General features: G+C 34.5%; 1 protein-coding gene and 1 long non-coding RNA gene across 3 annotated transcripts in view; one reads left to right on the plus strand and one right to left on the minus strand.

Moving 5' to 3' along the window:
- The window catches only part of LOC144305930 (uncharacterized), a 161,376-nt gene extending 143,204 nt beyond the window's left edge, over positions 1 to 18,172 (plus strand). For both annotated transcript variants that reach the window (XR_013372960.1, XR_013372959.1), the window contains exon 3: positions 18,034 to 18,172. This is a non-coding gene — a long non-coding RNA (uncharacterized LOC144305930). The remainder of the gene's footprint in view (positions 1 to 18,033) is intronic.
- Positions 1 to 18,977, minus strand: part of VWC2L (von Willebrand factor C domain containing 2 like) — a 155,286-nt gene that overhangs the window by 96,403 nt on the left and 39,906 nt on the right. The gene's annotated exons all lie outside the window — the stretch shown is intronic.

The raw sequence follows: 18,977 nt of genomic DNA on the forward strand, positions 1-18,977 counted from the left end.
ATGGTAATCAAAATACTGTGGTATTGGCATAAAGACAAACATGTAGAATAGAATGGAGAGTCCAGAAATAAATCCATACGTGTATGGGCAATTCAGTTTCAACAAGGCTACCAAGGATACACAATGGGGAAAGGATAATCTCTTCAACAAATTGTGTTGGGAAAACTTGTATCCACTTTTATTCACATGCAATGGAATTAGTCTCTTATTTTCTACTATACACAAAAATCAACTCAAACTGGATTAAACATTTAAGCATAGGACCCAACTTCAAACCTCCCACAAAAAAGACAGAGGCAAAATTTCATGCTATTGGCCTTGGTCTTCATGGATATGACATCAAAAGCATGTGCAATAAACACAAAATAAACAAATAGGATTACATCAAACTGAAAAGCTTTTGCACAGAAAGAAAACAACAGAGTGAAAAGGTGATCTGTGGAAGGGGAGAAAATATTTGTAAGCCATATATCTAATAAGAGATTAGAGATTAATTTCCAAAATATTTAAGGAACTCAACTCAATAGTAAAAACAAAACAAAATAACCCGATTTAAAAATGGTCTAAGGACTTAAATAGACATTTTTTTCCCCAAAGAACATCTACAAATATCCAACAGGTGTATGAAAAAAAACGCTCAATGCACTAATCAGGGAAATACAAATCAAAGCCACATGAGATGTTACCTAACACTTGTCAGGATGCCCATGATCAAAAAACCTGTAAGGACCCTAAGTATTAGCAAGGACGTGGAAAAATTGGAACACTTGCACATTGTTGCAGGAATGCAAAATGGCGTCATTGCTATGGGAAACAGCATGAGGTTTCCTCAAAAAATTAAACCTACAACTATTACATGATTCAGCAATCCTACTTCTGGATATTTATCAAAAAGAGTTGAAGTCAGGATCTCAAAGATATTGGCATTCCTGCCTTCATTACAACACTATTCACAATAGCCAAAATGTGGAAACAATCTAAATATCCATCAACAGATGAATGGACAAAGAAAGAAAATATAATATAAACATGTAATGGAATATTAGCCCTAAAAAAGGAAATTCTGCAACGTGCAATAACCTGGATGAATATTGAAGACTTTATACTAAGTGAAATAGGCCAGCCCCTGAAAGGCATATACTGTACAATTCCATTTATATGAGGTATCTAAAATAGTCAAATTCATGGATTGGTGGTTGTCGGGGACTAGAGGAAGGAGAAATAGGAAGTTACTAATCAACAGGCATAAAGTCTCAGTCAAGATGAAAAAGCTCTAGAGATCTGTTGTATGACATTGTACCTGTAATCTACAAAAATGTATTTCACACTTAATTTGTGGAGAGTAGATCTCATGTTAACTGTTTTAATCACAGTACAATTAAATAATAAAATATAAAATATATACATAAAAGTAGACAAGCAAACCAAAAAAAAAAAAATCCTAAAAAATCACAGCTGAAAAATAGCCTAAATAGTACCTTTACTATTGCAATAGTATTTTCTAAGAATGAATAAAATTAGAATTTTCTAAGAATGAATGAATTTCAAGGAAAGATGAGGGCTCTCACTGTATATTCAGCATAGTAGAGGGATTAAGAGTCAGTTTGCTCATGTTCAAATCCTGCTGCATCACATACTAGTGTGATTTTAGGCAAGACACCTAGTATTTTGAAGCCTTTGTTTCTTCAGCTGTGAAATGGGGACAACAATCACAGCTATTTCACGAGTCTCTTGTAGGGATTATATGAGCTCCTCCATAAAATATTAAGTGTTCTGACACATGTCAGCTGTTGTTTTGTTATGGTTACAGGAACAGTAATGAAACAAAGCATGACTGGCCCCTTTCCTAAGGCTGTGGTCAAAGGAGCAAAGGACACTTTCCTACAAATCGAGGAGATGCTGCAAATCCCCTACCAAAGATTTGTGCCAGAGAAGCGAGTCCCTATTAGAGTTGAACCAAGGATGACCTCTGCATCTCTCTCAAGGCTTGCCTGCAATGTGAATGCACAGCTGTAGCTTCCAGGAATGTGATGGGTTGAAGGAGAGAACATCCGGGCCCCCTCCATTTCTTGGGGAATTTTCTAACATTGTTACAGGGTAGTAAGGACTCAGTTCACAGTATCATTAGGGAGTGGAGTGTTCACACAAATGGCTTTTTCGGATTAACTGAGATGTCTTTTTGCTCCTGACATATGTATCTTTGATGCTTTAATTCTCCTGAAGAGATGATATTAGCTGGAGGTGTCAAAGAGCTTTAGCAGATGGATGAGAAATTAACATGGGCAACCCCCCCCCTTCCTGTCTTCAGAACTTTCGATTTTTATCACAGCATAAGAGCAAGTCTCCGTGAGTATAGGCTTCTTAAGAGGGGCTTATACTCTTTTTTTTTTTTTAAATTTTTTATTGGTGTTCAATTTACTAACATACAGAATAACCCCCAGTGCCCGTCACCCATTCACTCCCACCCCCCGCCCTCCTCCCCTTCTACCACCCCTAGTTCATTTCCCAGAGTTAGCAGTCTTTACGTTCTGTCTCCCTTTCTGATATTTCCCACACATTTCTTCTCCCTTCCCTTATATTCCCTTTCACTATTATTTATATTGAGGGGCTTATACTCTTAAGGGAAGTTAATCAATGCCCTTGGATGGGGAGAGAACAACTTGGTTCAAGCTATGTATCCAAATGACAAAATAAATGTTTGAAGTTCAGCTTTTCTTACTGAGTTTCCACACTATTTAATAAGTAGATGAAATATAAAAATATTCAATAGCTCAAAAGGAAAAAGAGAAAGAGCATGCTTACGAGAAAGGCAGGGGGAAATGTGGTTTCTTTTCCAAATGTGCTGAATAAATATAATTATGGATGTAACGAGGCCAGCTGCAGGTTTTAATCACTGTTTCCCCACTACCTAATAATTTGCTATTCAGCACCTGCTGTCATATAGCTCTTGGGTTGGGTGGCATTAGCTTACCAGATAACCACAGGTAATCTCTTTAGTTTAAACCTGTGGTGCATTAAAGCACAAAAGGCTGGGCAAATTAGCTGTACTATGTCCAAGAAAAAATTCTTTTTATTATTAGTATTTGAAATTTGATGTCCTGATCTGTAACCAAATGAGTATTTTTGCAATTGCTATGCTGTATGGAAACTGTCATTTTGACCAGAATGTCAATATGTGGCCTCTAAGTTTCACACTGGGTATTAAAAACTATGCAAGCTAGCAGTTAGAATGTGCATGACTTGTTCTGAATATATATCATTGAAAATATTGATTCAAATGATACAATATGTGCATCTTGTACCAAACCTCTCTGCATGTTGGCTGCAGTGTATTTTCTTAAATCTACAAAGACATTAGCTATCAAGCAGAAGATTGCTTTCGGTGGGTGTGAGAATTATTATCGCACTAAGAAAGGAGAAAAGGGGTTTTTTATCATGTTCTGGATAATACATGAGAAAATGGGGACATCTCTTCAGGAAAAACAGTGGAGGAAGAATAAGAACACATATATTTAATAGCTATGTTTTATTTTCATGTATTTCACCATCAACAATATTGTGGCTGGTCTAGTCGTGGGAAGGCAGACCGATTTTCCTGGGCTGGGGGATCAGGAGATCCCTGATCAACTTCAGGTTCTGCCAATATCAATGTGACCTTGCGCAAGTCATGAGCAGTTACTTTTCTACAACAGGAGCTCTTGGACTCGTCAGCAATCCCAAAGCCATATTTGGCCTACAGATATTTTTTTGTTGGCCTGCATTATGTTTTAAACTTTTTTGGAGCCAACACTAAAAGTTGGGACATTCACTTAAAAATCAGATTTCTGGCTTTCGTTCAAAAATTGCTAAGATTTAATACCAATTTCACATTCTTACATAGCAGAACTGACCAGAGCCGAATGGTGTCTCTGTTTCAAATAGCATGAGCTTTCTTCCATTAGTCTCAGTGTTTACCTCTTCCTATTTTCTCCCTCACACTGGGGCTAACTGCTAGTTCCACTTTGCTTATTGTTGATTTTCTTATGGTATGGGTATATTTTCCAGTTTCCACATCTCTGTCTATAGTGGAAAAAATAAAAGTCAAGACATTAATAGGTTTTAAAAATATATGGAAAGAGTATACTTCTTTTAGAAATGAAGATTGTCTTTTTTTTTTTTTTTTTTTTTTAAGGATTTACTTATTTCTTTTAGTGAGAGAGGGCACCAGTTGGTGGGGAGGAGAGAGAATTTTAAGAAGACTTGGAGCCCAGCGTGGGGGTTCCATCCCAGGCCCCATGAGATCATGACCTAAGCCAAAGTCACCAGTTGATGCTTAACAGACTGAGCCACCTAGGCGGCCCTCTTTGCGGTTTGGATATGCTAATAAAGAGAGTCCCTGTCGAAAGAATACAAGCCCTACTTCTCTTAGTTATGTTACTTCTCTTATTTATGTTACTTGCCTCGCTCCTTCGGGCATTTAAATTGGTCATGGCTGGTCCGATGGTGTACAGCCATTTAGGCTATAATTCTATAACTTCACGAAGTAACTTCTCAATAGACACCTTCTTTGTGATGTCTCATTGATGTATAACAAAGAATTTGTTTGGGAAGGTGTCTGGGTCCAATAGCCAGAGGAGGACTTTTACACACACAATGTAAAGTGTTCAAAAGGGCATCTCTGGAGACCAGATAGGTAGCTTGATATATAGTTACAAGCAATTTGCATCAACTCAAGGGCCTTGGGGAGACCGCTGTGTGCTAGAGAGAATGCTTTTCCCAAACCAAATTCCATTTATCCCTGTATTTCTTTAGTTTCCACAATGAGCCAAAGCTATCTGTCCTGCTTGGCACTACGTTGAGCTATTTTGGCAATCGTAGAGACCTGAGTAGGAAGGGAAGCCAGGAGAAGCAAGCCTAAGGAAAATAGAATCACAAACCTTTCTGAGAATAGACACAATAAATTGCTGGCATTTATTATGTGCCAGATGCTATGCAAAGCATTTTACCTACATTATCTCATTTTATCCACATAATTTTCCCCCCAATATATATGGGGAGTCTAAGGTATTGAAAGGTTGAAAAGCTGGGTCAGAGTCTCACAAAGTAGCATTGGAGAGTTGGTCTCTCTATTGCCACAAGCTCCGTCCAAAACCACTTCACTATATTACACAATGGTCTTGATGGTTTTGAAAAAGAAAGATCAGGGAACAAAATGAATGGTTTACTTACACAATAATGGGAAGTATTTTTCCTTTCAAATGTTGTAATATACTTTTTTACAAGTATGCATTTTTGTCTTCCTATAAGTCATATTTGGCAAAAATACTTTTCATACACATTTAAATGTCAGCAGACTCAGGAGGCAGGCAGGGCAGGTCTTATTGGCATCATTTTGCAAGTGAGACAATGGAGCTCTACAGAGATGAAGTGCTTTGCTCAAGGTCATGCTGCGAATGGAATTGAACTACAGTCCTCATATGGTACATCCTCATCACTTCCTAGCATGCCATACTACCTCCCTTCTTGTAGGCTAGCTGGTCAGTAAGTTTCTATGTGTGAAAGAGCCTCTTTTCTTACAAAGTGAAGAAAACGATCTGCTTTCTATGTAGACAGTAAAATATTTTCTTCTTTCAATTTTTCTTTCAGTGTTGCAATGCGGATGACAATAAAATAAAAATATTATTGGAAATTGGGTTATACTGATACAGATTATGTTCATCTGAAACTCATGGACTATCCTGTCTCTCGTGGATAAAATCTTCAGACTGTCATGACATTTTCCAGAGGTGTCTGTGATGATTAAGCTCTTTTCCTATATAGTGTCAGGGAAGATGTTTGTCATTGATTAGCTCACCTAGACATATGCTAATGCGACCAAAATGATTCTTTATCTTTGCTCATGTCCCGTAGATACAGATTATCTCCTGACCTTGACCATGTTTCCCAAAGGTAACAGGAAAAACAAAAGTGGGCCTATTTTTAAGGCACCAAAATTATAAAACTCCATGCTATCCCACCCAATCTCAAGACATCAAAAGCTGTTCATAAACTAGGTGTATCTCTGTGTATATTTCTATATGAATATTCAACAAGGAGATGACATTAAAAATGCAAGATTTCTCAAACTTTGTTTCATGAAATCTAATAGATGTTCTGAACATCTATTTTGACGACATTATTACCACGATGGTGACATGGGATGCTAGTCTGTTAAAGGAAAGACTTGTATTCTAGGTCTCTTCAATTTGATGCCTGTTTTTTGGGTGATGCTCTGCATCAGAATTCCTTGTATCCAAAGGTGGTTCCCATTAGGTATGAGTTGAACATGTAGTAACATGACTACGAATACTATATACTATTTTATATCAAAGTTTGCTTGGTCTTGAATTATCCATAATGTATTTGTCTGTGTTATTGGCAAACACCAATAGTTCTGGAGCATGTACCCACAGACTTTTTTATAGCAAATATTTCTGTTTTCTTCCTAATTCTGAACTATAGTGGAAATGTCATGTTTTCTGACATTTAGGAAATACTACTTTTTTTTTTTCTCTGAGTATAGCCCTCCTATTTTTCTTGGGAAAATACCCACACTCACTACCATGTGGCTCTAGTGGTGTTGTTTCCACTGTCAAATTTAGAAATGGGAATGTAGTTTCAGCCTGGCCAATTGAGCATCATAATTTATTGTGCAGGAATCTTTTTATTCTCAATTCAGGTCAATGTGAGACACACTAAATATTATGTAAAAGATCTATCCATTCCCTTTTCCTCCACTACATATACACATACAAGGAAGTAAGCCTGAACCTGCCAGCAGCCATGTTGTCACCACAAAGGGCCTCAAAATGCAACCAACAAGATAAATGGAGAACAGAGAAATGACCAAAAATAAAAAAAAAGATCAAATCTTCAGATTGTCTGAGTCCCCTGATTCATTTAGAGTGAAGTGCCCTTGGATTTTTCAGTTGGGTAAATCTCTTTAGCTTAAGTCAACTGGAACTGGGTCTTTCGGTCATTTGCAACCAGTCCTCACCCAATGCAGCCAGAGAAAATATGGAAGCTAAAGGTAGAGTCAGAGCACATCTATGGTATTAAAAGCTATAGAGTCCCATGAGTTTGTTGTAGAGCTTCAGTTTTCTGTTCTATGTTAACCTTTATTAATGGAACATATGAATGACTGTATAATACTTAGGAAATCTGTTCATAGAGCACATGTCCAAAGTCCATGGGCTTAGGACAGGAACTAGTGAATATAGATGCTTACAACTTTCCTGCCATGAGATCCATGATAATTAAGTTTCTGAGTCTCAGTGTCATCTGTAAAAGGACTGTTGGGAAGATTAAATGAGATGATATGTATATAGTAAGTGACTTAGTTGCCCAATGAATGTCCATTTTACAGGCAACTTTACCTTTTCCAGCTTTACATTCATCTCACCTACTCACCCTATAGTACATGAAAGTACAATGCCTACTTTCCCATTCCTGCCCTAACATATTTATTCACATACTTATCAATTTTAGTTTCTAATGAGTACTTATAAATAACATTAGTCTTTTATTCAAAATTACACATAATTATATACCCATGAGATGCAAAGTAAAGAGCCTGCAATCTCTAAGGGGTCAGGGGCTTTAGATGTTGAAACATACCTTCTTACAGTAGGTTTCCAGGAATTAAATCAGTTTAGAGCATGGCCAATCTGGATAATGCCATCTTCCTCATGCTGGGAAGATTACTGAGACATTTTTACAAACAATAAAATTACTGAGAAATCACCGAGACAATCTTTGAAAATTTTTGTGAGGAAATAGGTAGTTTTTAATCAAGAGGATATATTTCATTAATGTATGACCTTGAACTTAACTTCTAACCTAATCTTAATTTGTCCATGACATGCTGACCAGCTGAATCAATAGGGAGCTACAAAGTGAGATTCTGTTATTTCTGCTTACTTAGTTTTTGATAAGCAAATACTTTTATTTTCCTATAGAGAGTCTTTTAAAAGACTTTAGGTATTTGCTGTTGAAGTCCCCGAAACAACAGTGGAAGTCAGTATTTTCAAGTTTTAACAATTAAAAGAACAAATCACAGATACGATGATTTGAAATTAGAGTTTTCTTTACCTGCTGATGTTTAAATGAAATTATAGATGATTTAAGTTGTTAGGACTGTCAGAGGAACAGAGGGAAGATGATTGAAGGATCTCAAGTGGTGTGGAAGGGAAGAGAAGGAAACAAAGTCATGGAAATTTTCAAAAAACTTTCTAATTTGTATATTCATAATTTCCTAAACTCTAACCTTTAGTTTGTATTTTATTATTTTTCCTATATTCTCTATCAGGTTTTTCTTTCTTATCATGGGACTACAGAGCAGCATGTAGTGCAAATATCTATTTGATCTGCTAATTCTAATGCTCTATCAATCTTCTATATAGCCAGACACCAATAAAAAGGTTTTAAACATTTATTAAGTTATAAGTACATGAAATCAATCTTTGCAGCTGTGCTCAACTAGTGGACATAATAGTTCAAAGATTCTGCAGAAGGGAAAGCATAAGGACCAATAGATTGCCCCATACTGGTTACTTATAACTGTCTCCAATATAACCAATGTGACTTAAAGTTATATTTATTTATTTTTCTCCCTTAAGGCACTCTTTAGCAGATTTTCTGCTATAATTTTCTTTGAATGTATTGAAATAGCAATTAATTGCTTTTTGCTTGTTTGTTTGCCTGGATTTTTCTTAAAGCTGGAAAGTTTTTGAAGGTATGGACTAATCTTGGTCGCCATTTTATTTCTAGCAGTTGGTACAATGCCGGGCACACAGTGGGTACTCAATAAAAATGTGTCAACTAAATGAAGGAGGGCCAAAAATACTTGCTAAACTGAGCACAAAAAGTTGATATTTTAATTTTATTGTGCTATGGAATATATTCATCATGACAATAATAAAACATGCCACTGGACAGTTATGGATGCTAAAAAAGAAACTCTCATCAGCTATTTTTCAACATTTCAGTAAAAAATTCTGAGATCTCTTTTTCTAGGAAGTAAGTTGAAATCAATCCTTCCTTCCTTCCTTCCTTCCTTCCTTCCTTCCTTCCTTCCTTCCTTCCTTCCTTCCTTATGTTGGCCCTGGGGCATGGTGCTTCCCAAACCTATTAACATGACAGATCCCCTAGTCGTTGTCATCTTTTTTTTTTTTTTTTTAAGATTTTATTTATTTATTTATTCATGAGAGACACAGAGAGGCAGAGACACAGGCATAGGGAGAAGCAGGGTCCCAGTAGAGAGCCCAATGCGGGACTTGATCCCAAGAGCCTGGGATCACGCCCTGGGCCGAAGGCAGATGCTCAACTGCTGAGCCACCCAAGCGTCCCAATCCCCTAGTTGTCTTTAATAAATGTTTCCATTACCATTCTAACCACATATTTTCACTTGTAGGTGCACAGGTACTTATGAAATAAAAGTAACCTTAAGAATCATTTGATTGGCACTCAACACCCAGCAGCATATAAAAACAAATTAAATTCTATAAAATACTTGTCCTAAAAATGTACAAGCATTCCTGTTAAATGAAAACAAACCAACTGATACCTATGAGATGCAGAATACATGCAGAATATGTACTTATTTGGTTTAAAACATGGTCCTCTCAGACTGAGCAGAGCTGGGTTCTAATTCTTTCTGTTGTAGTATTTTGAACAATTCACCTCCACCTTTCATCCTTGGGCTTTCTTCAATTGCAAAATACAAGATTTATATCAAATGATTTTCAAGGTCTCTTTCAGTTTTAAAGTTCTATTTCTCTATAATTTATCTAGAAAATAATCAGGAGAGAGTCTGCAGTCTGCCCCTCTTCTTATGGCAATATCTATTTTGTAATAGCTCCATATCTGTATTCACATTGTCACCATAATGTTTTGCATATGTTGAGAGTTCATTTGAGGACACACATGTAACATCATTGTTGCCATTTTGCCTTTTTCCTTTTTCTTTCTTTATTCTTTTTTTTTTTTTTTTTAAGTCAAACCATGTTTAAAAGAGTTGGCTCTAAGCTCCTTGGATGCTTGAAGAATGCTGAGACATAGGGAAAATCAGTTCCATTTCTATTCTTTACAACCATGCTGTAAAGAAAATCTTATCATGAGTATTCATTTGTACAGTCAAGATTCTTTCTTAGGCTTCTCTTCAATAGGAATGAAACAGTCTTAAAGTTTACATTTTGCCTCAGTGTAGGAAATTTTAAATAGCTGTAATGAATGGAGAGTAGTTCTGGAAATTTTTTTTCCCTAATGCCTTTCAATGCTACGTTACTTTCAGTTATCCCTAAGGGAATATAGAAATCTCAAATGCTGTATAGATTTTTTTTTCATATTCTCATAAACACTGTACCCATGATAGCTATAGACATTATACCCACTTCTCATGTGACGTTATTATGGTTGACTGCATGGATTGCATTAGAGCTAATTGATCATTCCTGACTACTTGATAGTTATTTGCACAATACATATGGGATGTTTGTTTGGCTTCATTGTATTTTGCGGATCTTTCATCATTTCAGTAGTACAATGTAATTATTTGATGTTTTGTAACAGTTACAATAACATAGAAGTTTTAAAAAATGATTATTTTTTGTACTGAAAATATTAATTGAATTTTTACTTACTTAAAATAATTAAACCAAGATCTGAGAGTGTCTTCTAACATAAAGAACATGAAGTTTTGAAATAATTTTAAGTAAAAATATTTGATACCTTTAATGAAGATGAAATTAGTAATGAAGATGAAATTAGTAATATTAATTTTTAAAAAACTTTTATCTTCAACACTTGAGAAGGGAGGTTTATAAACCACCAGAATAATATAGCTTCTTAAGAGTCTCAAAGTTCTGTTATTCAGTCAGTAATCATGCTGTTTGGTGGTTTGCCAAATGAACCAATTTCCTTCTCTGAGTTTCCTTTGGATTTCTGCATCTCTGGGTCCCCTTCTCTTCTGCAAATTCTTATTCTCAGTATTTGGCATTAAACTGAGTGATAAAATTAACCACTTTATATTCTTTCCATTTTATCACTTTCATTCTTGCAATATAAATTTTCCTTCCCTGCTGATCTACAGAAAATCTCTTTTTAAATTCTGCTAGTCAGCTAAATCTTTTAAGGTGGTAAGTTAGAAATGTTTTAATGTCCTGAGCTGGGAAGTATAATTAGAAAATCCATTATTAAATGTTCTGTTTATATTTTATAGTAAATAATAACCATAGCACTATGAAAGGTATGAAGTTTTTGAATTAGATAAATCTGGATATAAAAACTAAATAATCATTTACTGTATATATGCCACATTATTTCACATCCCTAAAACTAATTTCCTCCATTTATATAAAAGGTAAAATTTAAAAAAAAAGGTAAAAACTTTATAATATGGTAAGAGTAGAAATAATTTGTGTAAACTAGCAAAATGGCTAAGACATAGTAGGTACTCTCTTTAATGAAAACCATTTGGCACTTATTATGGGGGCAATGAATATTATTATTCTAATTTATTTAGCTATGAATTGCTCAGCGTTGCTGTGAAAGGCAGAGATTAAATGAGCCTAGGTTTCTATTGGGAAATATGAGTTATGAAATTAAACTATGTTCTTCCAGTTATGTCCAAGATAGAGTAACTGGCTAGATTTACACTCCCGGGGGCACCAAGGTGGCTCAGTCAGTTAAGTGTCTGCCTTTGGCTCAGGTCATGATCCCAGGGTCCTGGGATCTACCTCACATCGGGCTCCCTGTTCTTACTCTCCCTCTGCCTGCTGCTCCCATTGCTTGTGTTCTTTCTCTCTTGTTTGGTCTCTCTCTCTCTCTGTCAAATAAATATATATTTTTTTAAAAAAAAAGATTTATACTCCCAATAGAAATAATGAAAAACAAAAATCGTATATAAATAGTGTTTTTTAAAGACACTGGATATTATGCAAGGGAGGACAGTGATCCTTGAGAGCTGGGAACCAAATACAAGAAGCTCTATGATTGCTCAATGTTTCTACCCTCAGAATTTCTAGGTCATACTGCTAGGTTGTGAAACTTCCCAGAGTTGAATCTACACAGTTCAGGTCTTGGGGAGACCAGGGCAGTCTGAGTTTGCAGGATAGAGTACTAGTGAGGAGAGAGATGCTCATAGACAGAACTACAGAGATCTGCAGATCATTTCCCTCAAATATTCAGCTGAGTATTGATCAGCATATGTATGTGAGGAAACTACCCAAGGCTTGGGGAAGAACCACCAGGAAACAGGGCTGGGTAAAGTGCCAGTCATCACCAGCCAGATGGGAAAACCTTATGATTAATAGGGTATTGGGTACAGTACTCTATATTTCTTGCCTTAGTGGGAAATAATAAGCCTAGATTGAGCCCTGTTATAGTCCTGCTGAACACTCTTTAAAAGCCAAAGATAAAAGGATCAAAGTAACTTAACTTTGTACTGTAACAAAGCTCAAAAATATTTATAGAAAAACAAATGTCCAGCACCCAACAAGGTAAAATTTGCAATGTCTGACAGTCAACAAAAAATTATCAGGCATGAAGAGATGCATGAAAATATGATTCATATAAGGAGATAAAACGATCAATAGAAAAGGTATAAAGCTAACACAGATGCTAGAATAAACAGAAAAAGAACTTCAAGACAGTTATAACTTCATTACATCTATTCAAAATCTTTAGAAATCAGGAAAACAAAGCCAAACCTAAAACAAAACACAAATGGAACCTCCAGAGAGGAAAACTACAAAGTGCAGATATGGTTATTGGCAAATAAGACATTGCACAGGAGATTAGTAAGCTTGCATAGTAGAAACTATGCAAAATGAAAGAAAAGAAAATTTAAAAAGACGAACAGAACATCAAGAGTGGGACAATTTTCTGCAGCTTATACATGTATAATTGGGGTTTTCAAAGGCTGGGGAGAGAAAAGATACTTGAAAAAATATGAGCTAGAAAACTTCAAAGTTTGATGGAAACTGTAAACCTATAGGCACAAGAAGATTAATAAATCATAAGCATAAGAAACACTGAAAAGACTACATCAAGTCACATAATAATCACAATGCACAAAAATAGTGATGGAGAATCTTAAAAGCAGCTGGGGGTGGAGTTGGGAAAAAATGTCTTGCAATTATCAGAATAAAAGTAAGAGAAGACTGATATCTTGTCAGAAAAAAAAGTCAAGGGAGAAGACAGTGGAGCAATATCTTCAAAGTACTGAAAGAAAAACAACTATCAAGCAAGAATTATATACCAATGAAAATATCTTTAAAAAACAAAGATTAAATATTTTTTAGACATGAAAAATCTGAAAAAAATCACCAACACACTTGCCCTATAAGAAATTTAAAAATTCATTCAGATTGAAGAAAAGCTATGCTAGATGAAAATATTGATTTACATAAAGGAAATGGAAAGCATTGAAAATTATGAGTGTGTGTGTGTGTGTTTTATACATATATATATATAATTTTGTATTATTTAAATTTCACTTAAGGATGACTTACAATTTAAATAAAAAACAAAGTATTGTAGGGTATACAACATATGTAAAAGTAAAAAATATGGCCACAGTCTTACAAAGGTCAGGAGGTTTAAATTCAAGTGTACCATTTTTTTTTTAAAGATTTTATGTATTAAAAAAAAAAGATTTTATGTATTTATTTGACAGAGAGCAGGAGCAAGGCGAGCAGCAGATGCTGGGATCATGACCTGAGCCAAAGGCAGACTCTTACATGACTGAGCCACCAAGGTGCCCCTCAAGTGTACCATTCTTAGGATTTTTATACCATACCAGGAGTGAGCTAATATTACATGAATGTCAAATCTGATGAATTAAAGATATATACTACAAGCCTAAAGAAACCAATAAAACAACAAAATAATTATAGTTTAAATACCCAGTAAAGAATAAAATACAGTCATAAAATATTCTGAAGAAGATGGAAATGGAAGAAAAAGGATTATTAGAAAAATAATCAATATGATAGATTTAAACATAACCATATATCAATAGTTAAATATAAATGGTTTAAATACCTCAATTAGAATGCAGATATTAAAAAGCAACACCAAACACTATGCTGCCTACCAGACAAGGACTTCAAATATACAAACACAAATAGATAAAAGTAGAATGATGGGAAAAGATGCAGCATACTAACACTAACAAAAACAACAAAAAAGGCAGATTGAATGTATTAATGTCAAAATAAGGTTACTGAGCAAATAATATCAGGTATGAGGAATGTCATTTATTTTTTTATTTTTATTTTTTTTAGGAATGTCATTTAATAGGTATAAAGAAGTCAATTTATGAAGAAGTCATAATGAATCCTAAATATTGATGCATATAATAAGAGTTTCAAAGTATATGAAATAAAGCTAATAGAACTGCTAGAAGAAATGCACAAATCCAAGTATAATCAGAGGTGTCAATAATTGTCTCTCAGTAACTGATAAAACAGTAGGCAGGATGTCAGTAAGGATCTGAAACACTTAATATCAATCATATTGGTGTAATTACAGGTACAGACTACTATACTCAAAGATAGTTTTTTTACAGGTACATGTGGAATATTTATCAAGATAAGGTACATTCTTGGCCATAAAACAAATCTCAATAAATATAAAAAATTCAAGTGGTAGAAGCATGTTCTTTCATCTTTGTGGAATTAAATCTGAAATCAGTGACAAATAGTACCTAGGGAATGTCCACTATTTGGAAACTAGCATACTCTAACTCATGATTCAAAGAAGAAATCAAAAAGGAAATAAGGAAGCCATTTTCAATTTAGCGAATATGTAAACATGTACCAAAATTGGCAGATGATGCTAAAGTAGAAAGTAGGCTGATTATAGAAAACACCTATATTAGAAAAGGAGAAATTTCTCAAGTTGATTATGCCAGCTTGTACCTTGAGAAGCCATAAGAAGAAGAGCAAGTAAACCCAAAGTAAGTAGAAGATAGGAGACTTTAAGGACTAGAGCGGACATCAATGACATAGAAAACAAAAAAAAAAATTAGCAAAGATCAATAAATCCCCAAATTCATTATCTAAGAAAATAAAAATGGTAAAACTCTCACCAGACTAATAAGGAAAAAACAACCATGGAAAGGAGAAATTACCAATATCAGGAACAAGATGGAATAACTACAGAATTTTAAGATATTAAAAAGATAGTTAGGCATTATTAACAACTTTATGATTAGAAATTCAGCAACTTAGAGAAAATATAATGCCTTGAAGAAATAAATTTTCCATTCTAATTCAAGGTTCAATAACCCAAATAATCCTGTATCTATTAAATAAATTTGTTTTAAAAACATGGCCATAGAGATAACCAGCTTAGATAATTTCATAAGCCATTGATAAATTCTGCCAAACAAATAAGGGAAAGCTAATAATAATTCTACACAGGCTCTTCCAGAAAATTGAGAAAGGGGGAATATTTCCCTTACTTATCCTATGTGGGCAGCAATACCTTAATACCCAAATCTGACAAAGATAGAAAAAAAAGAAAGAAAGAAAGAAAGAAAGAAAGAAAGAAAGAAAGAAAGAAAGAAAGAAAGAAAGAAAATGAAGGAGAGGAAGGAGGAAAGGAAGAAGGGATAAAAATCCTGCATACCAACATATCTCATAAACTTATATTTTTTTAAAAAAACATTTTAGCAAATCAAATTCCACTATATATGAAAGCATGACCAAATCTTAGGAATGCATGGCTGTCTTAATATTTGAAAATCAGTGTAGTTCACTATACTAAAAACTATAAAAAAAATTACATGATCATCTTAATAGATATTGAAAAAGCCCTTAACAAAACCCAAAAGATAAAATCTCTTGGCAAAGTAGAGGTAAAAGTCAACATTCTCAGCCTGATATGGGCATTTATGAAAAACTTACAGGTAAAATCATATGCATTTGGGTAGGACCAAATGATTTCCCTTTCACATTCAAATAGCATAAGACTGTATGGTTTCAGTACTTCTATTCAACATTGTATGAGATGTTCTAGAAAATGTAATAAGAAAAAGAACTGACAAACATCCAGATTGGTAAAGAAGAAATAGAACTATATTTACATGTAAGAATAAATATCTATATAGAAAGTCCCCCCCCCCGAAAAAAAAAAAAGAAAAAGTCCAGTGGACTGTCCCCCCCCAAAAAAAAGGCAGCAAGATATGGTAATTGAGTTTAACGATGTTTCAGGATCTAAGAACAATGTACAAATATAATTTTATTTCTATATGGTAGCACCAAGTAACAACTTTAACAATTCATACTAACTACAATAATAATTTTAAAAAGAGAAAGAAATGCTTTGGAATAAAACTGACCAAAGATGTGGAAAGCCTGTGCACTAAAATCAACAAAAACAGTGCCGAGAGAGATTAATGAAGAACTAAATAAGCAGAGAGACATACCATGTTAATGAACTGAAAGATAATATTGTTAAGATGTCAGTTATCTTCAAATTAATGTATATAGTCAATGCAATGCCAATCAAATTAGACTTTTTTGGGGGGTAGAAACTGATATATTGATTCTGAAATTTAGTTGGAAATACAAAAGACTTAGAATAGCCAAAATAACTTCAGTGGAACAAAATGGAGAGTTGAGAAAATCATGAAAATGTATTTAGGCATATTTGGACAGCTGATTTTCAGCAAAGTTATGAATACAATCCAGTGGAGAAAGAAAAGTCTTTTCAATAAATGGTGCTAGAACAAGTGGATATAAGGGCACCTGCATGGCTCAGGCAGTTAAGCATCTGACTCTTGATTTCGCCTCTGGTCATAGTCTCAGGTTTGTGAAATGGAGATCTGCACAGAGCCTGCTGAAGATCCTCTTTTCCTCTCCCTCCGCACTCCCACAACAGATAAAAAATAAAACAACTAGATATACATATTAAAACAAAACTGCAATCAATTCCTTGCATCACATACACAAAATGAATCACAGACCTAAATGTAAAAATCTAAAAGTAAAACTTTTCTTGAAGAAAACATAGGAAAAATGTTTTTGACTTTGCATTTTTTAGTTAAAACACCAAAAGCACACTTCATGAAAGAATACATTGGTAAATTGGACTTCATTATAATTAAAAACTTGCTCTTTTCAAATGACACTGTTGAGGGGATGAAAAGATACAGCACAGACTGGGAGAAATATTTGCAAAGCCTATGTCCAATAAAGGACTTGTCTCTAGAATTTACACAAAACTCTCCAAACTTAATAATACAAAACAACCTAATTAAAAAAAAAATGGGCAAGTGATTTAACCAGATATCCCCTTTAAAAATATATACAAATGGAAATTAGCATACGAAAAGACGTTCAACATTAGGTTGATAGTCATTAGGAAAATGCAATTTAGCACCATAATGAAATAATAATACACTTCTATTAGAGTAGCTAAAGTTAAACAGGATTGATGATCCCAAGAACTGGTGAGGATGTTGAGTAACTGGCATTTTTGATATACATTTTTGATGGGAATTTGAAAAATAATACAGCCACCCTGAAAGTTGGCATTAAAAAACAAAAGTGAAATATGCACCTACCTATGCATCCAACATTCTACATATAGATATTTTAGCAATAGAAAATTAAGTCTATATCCATAAAAAAACTTGGTTAAGGATGTTTATAGTTTTATTTATAACTGTTTGAGGAACCTCCACACAGTTTTCCAGAGTAAAGGAGGAAAGACTATCCATTGGAAGAAAGACAGTCTCTTCAATATAGTTTTATTTATAATAGTCAAACACTGGAAACAATCCCAATGTTCATCAAGAAGTGAATGGATAGATAAAACTGTGGTATAACTATCCCATGGAGTACTTTTCAATAATGAAAAAAGGAGTAAACTATTGATAAGTACTACAATATGGATGAATTCAGAATAATTATGCCGAATGAAAGAATTCAAGCAAAAGAAGATACATACTGAGTTATTCCATTTATACAAGGTTCTAAGAAATGCAAATTTATGTATTAATTTCAGTCATTACTGAAAGCAGAACAGAGATTGCCTGGTTTGGGGTGCGGCAGAGAAGAGCCAGGAAGAAGTATGGAGGGACACAAGGAAAGTTTTGGGAGTGACAGACATGGGTCCTTTCTTGACTACAGTAATGGCTTCACAGGTATGCATACGTCAAAAACGGTGAACTATATATTTTAAAAGTGTAGAGTTCATTTCATGTCAGACCTCAGTACAGCTGTTTAGAAAGATTAAAATAGTCTCAAATATAATTATGGCTTGTAAGATGTTAATAGTCACCATATAACTATGGAAAGAATAATTCACTTGAAACAATCACTTCTTCATACACATGAGTAAAGACTAACATGATGAATGAAGAATGAATTATCCATATATTATGTCCATATTGTTCCTTTCCTTATTTTGCCTTCTCTAGTGATTATTGCTGCCTTTGAAAACCTTTTGAATGTAACCTTTGTTATTACGACCTTTAGGTCTGCTCAATCTTGACCTGAATATCACCTCCATCACCTCTATGGTATCTCCCACCTGTGTCATTTCTAATCCCTGGGGGATCTGCCTTTGTCCATATTGGGATTTACCATTCCTAGATCCTTGCGAACCTGTAAGTGGCTGCACTTTAACTACAGGGTATTTTGTGGTCTGACCCTTCCCTTTAATTAAGCCTTGTTGTATTTCTTGTCCTGGTATAACATTATCTCAGATGACATGGCTGGTAATTATTTCAGCTTTTACCTTCCTCCCACCCATCCTTCTTTTGAAAGAGAACAGACTCTCTAACAGACACCTGGGTAGATATATATGGGTCTCAGGCTTTGAGGTTCAGAATTACCTGGAAGGCTGATTTAGATACAGAATACCAGGTCCTACTCCCAGAATTTCTAATTCTGTAGTTTTGGGGTGGGTTCAGAAAATTGCATTTCTAACTAGTTCCCAGATAATGG

The sequence above is a fragment of the Canis aureus genome, chromosome 36, assembly GCF_053574225.1.
Source record: "Canis aureus isolate CA01 chromosome 36, VMU_Caureus_v.1.0, whole genome shotgun sequence".
Lineage (NCBI taxonomy): Eukaryota > Metazoa > Chordata > Mammalia > Carnivora > Canidae > Canis > Canis aureus.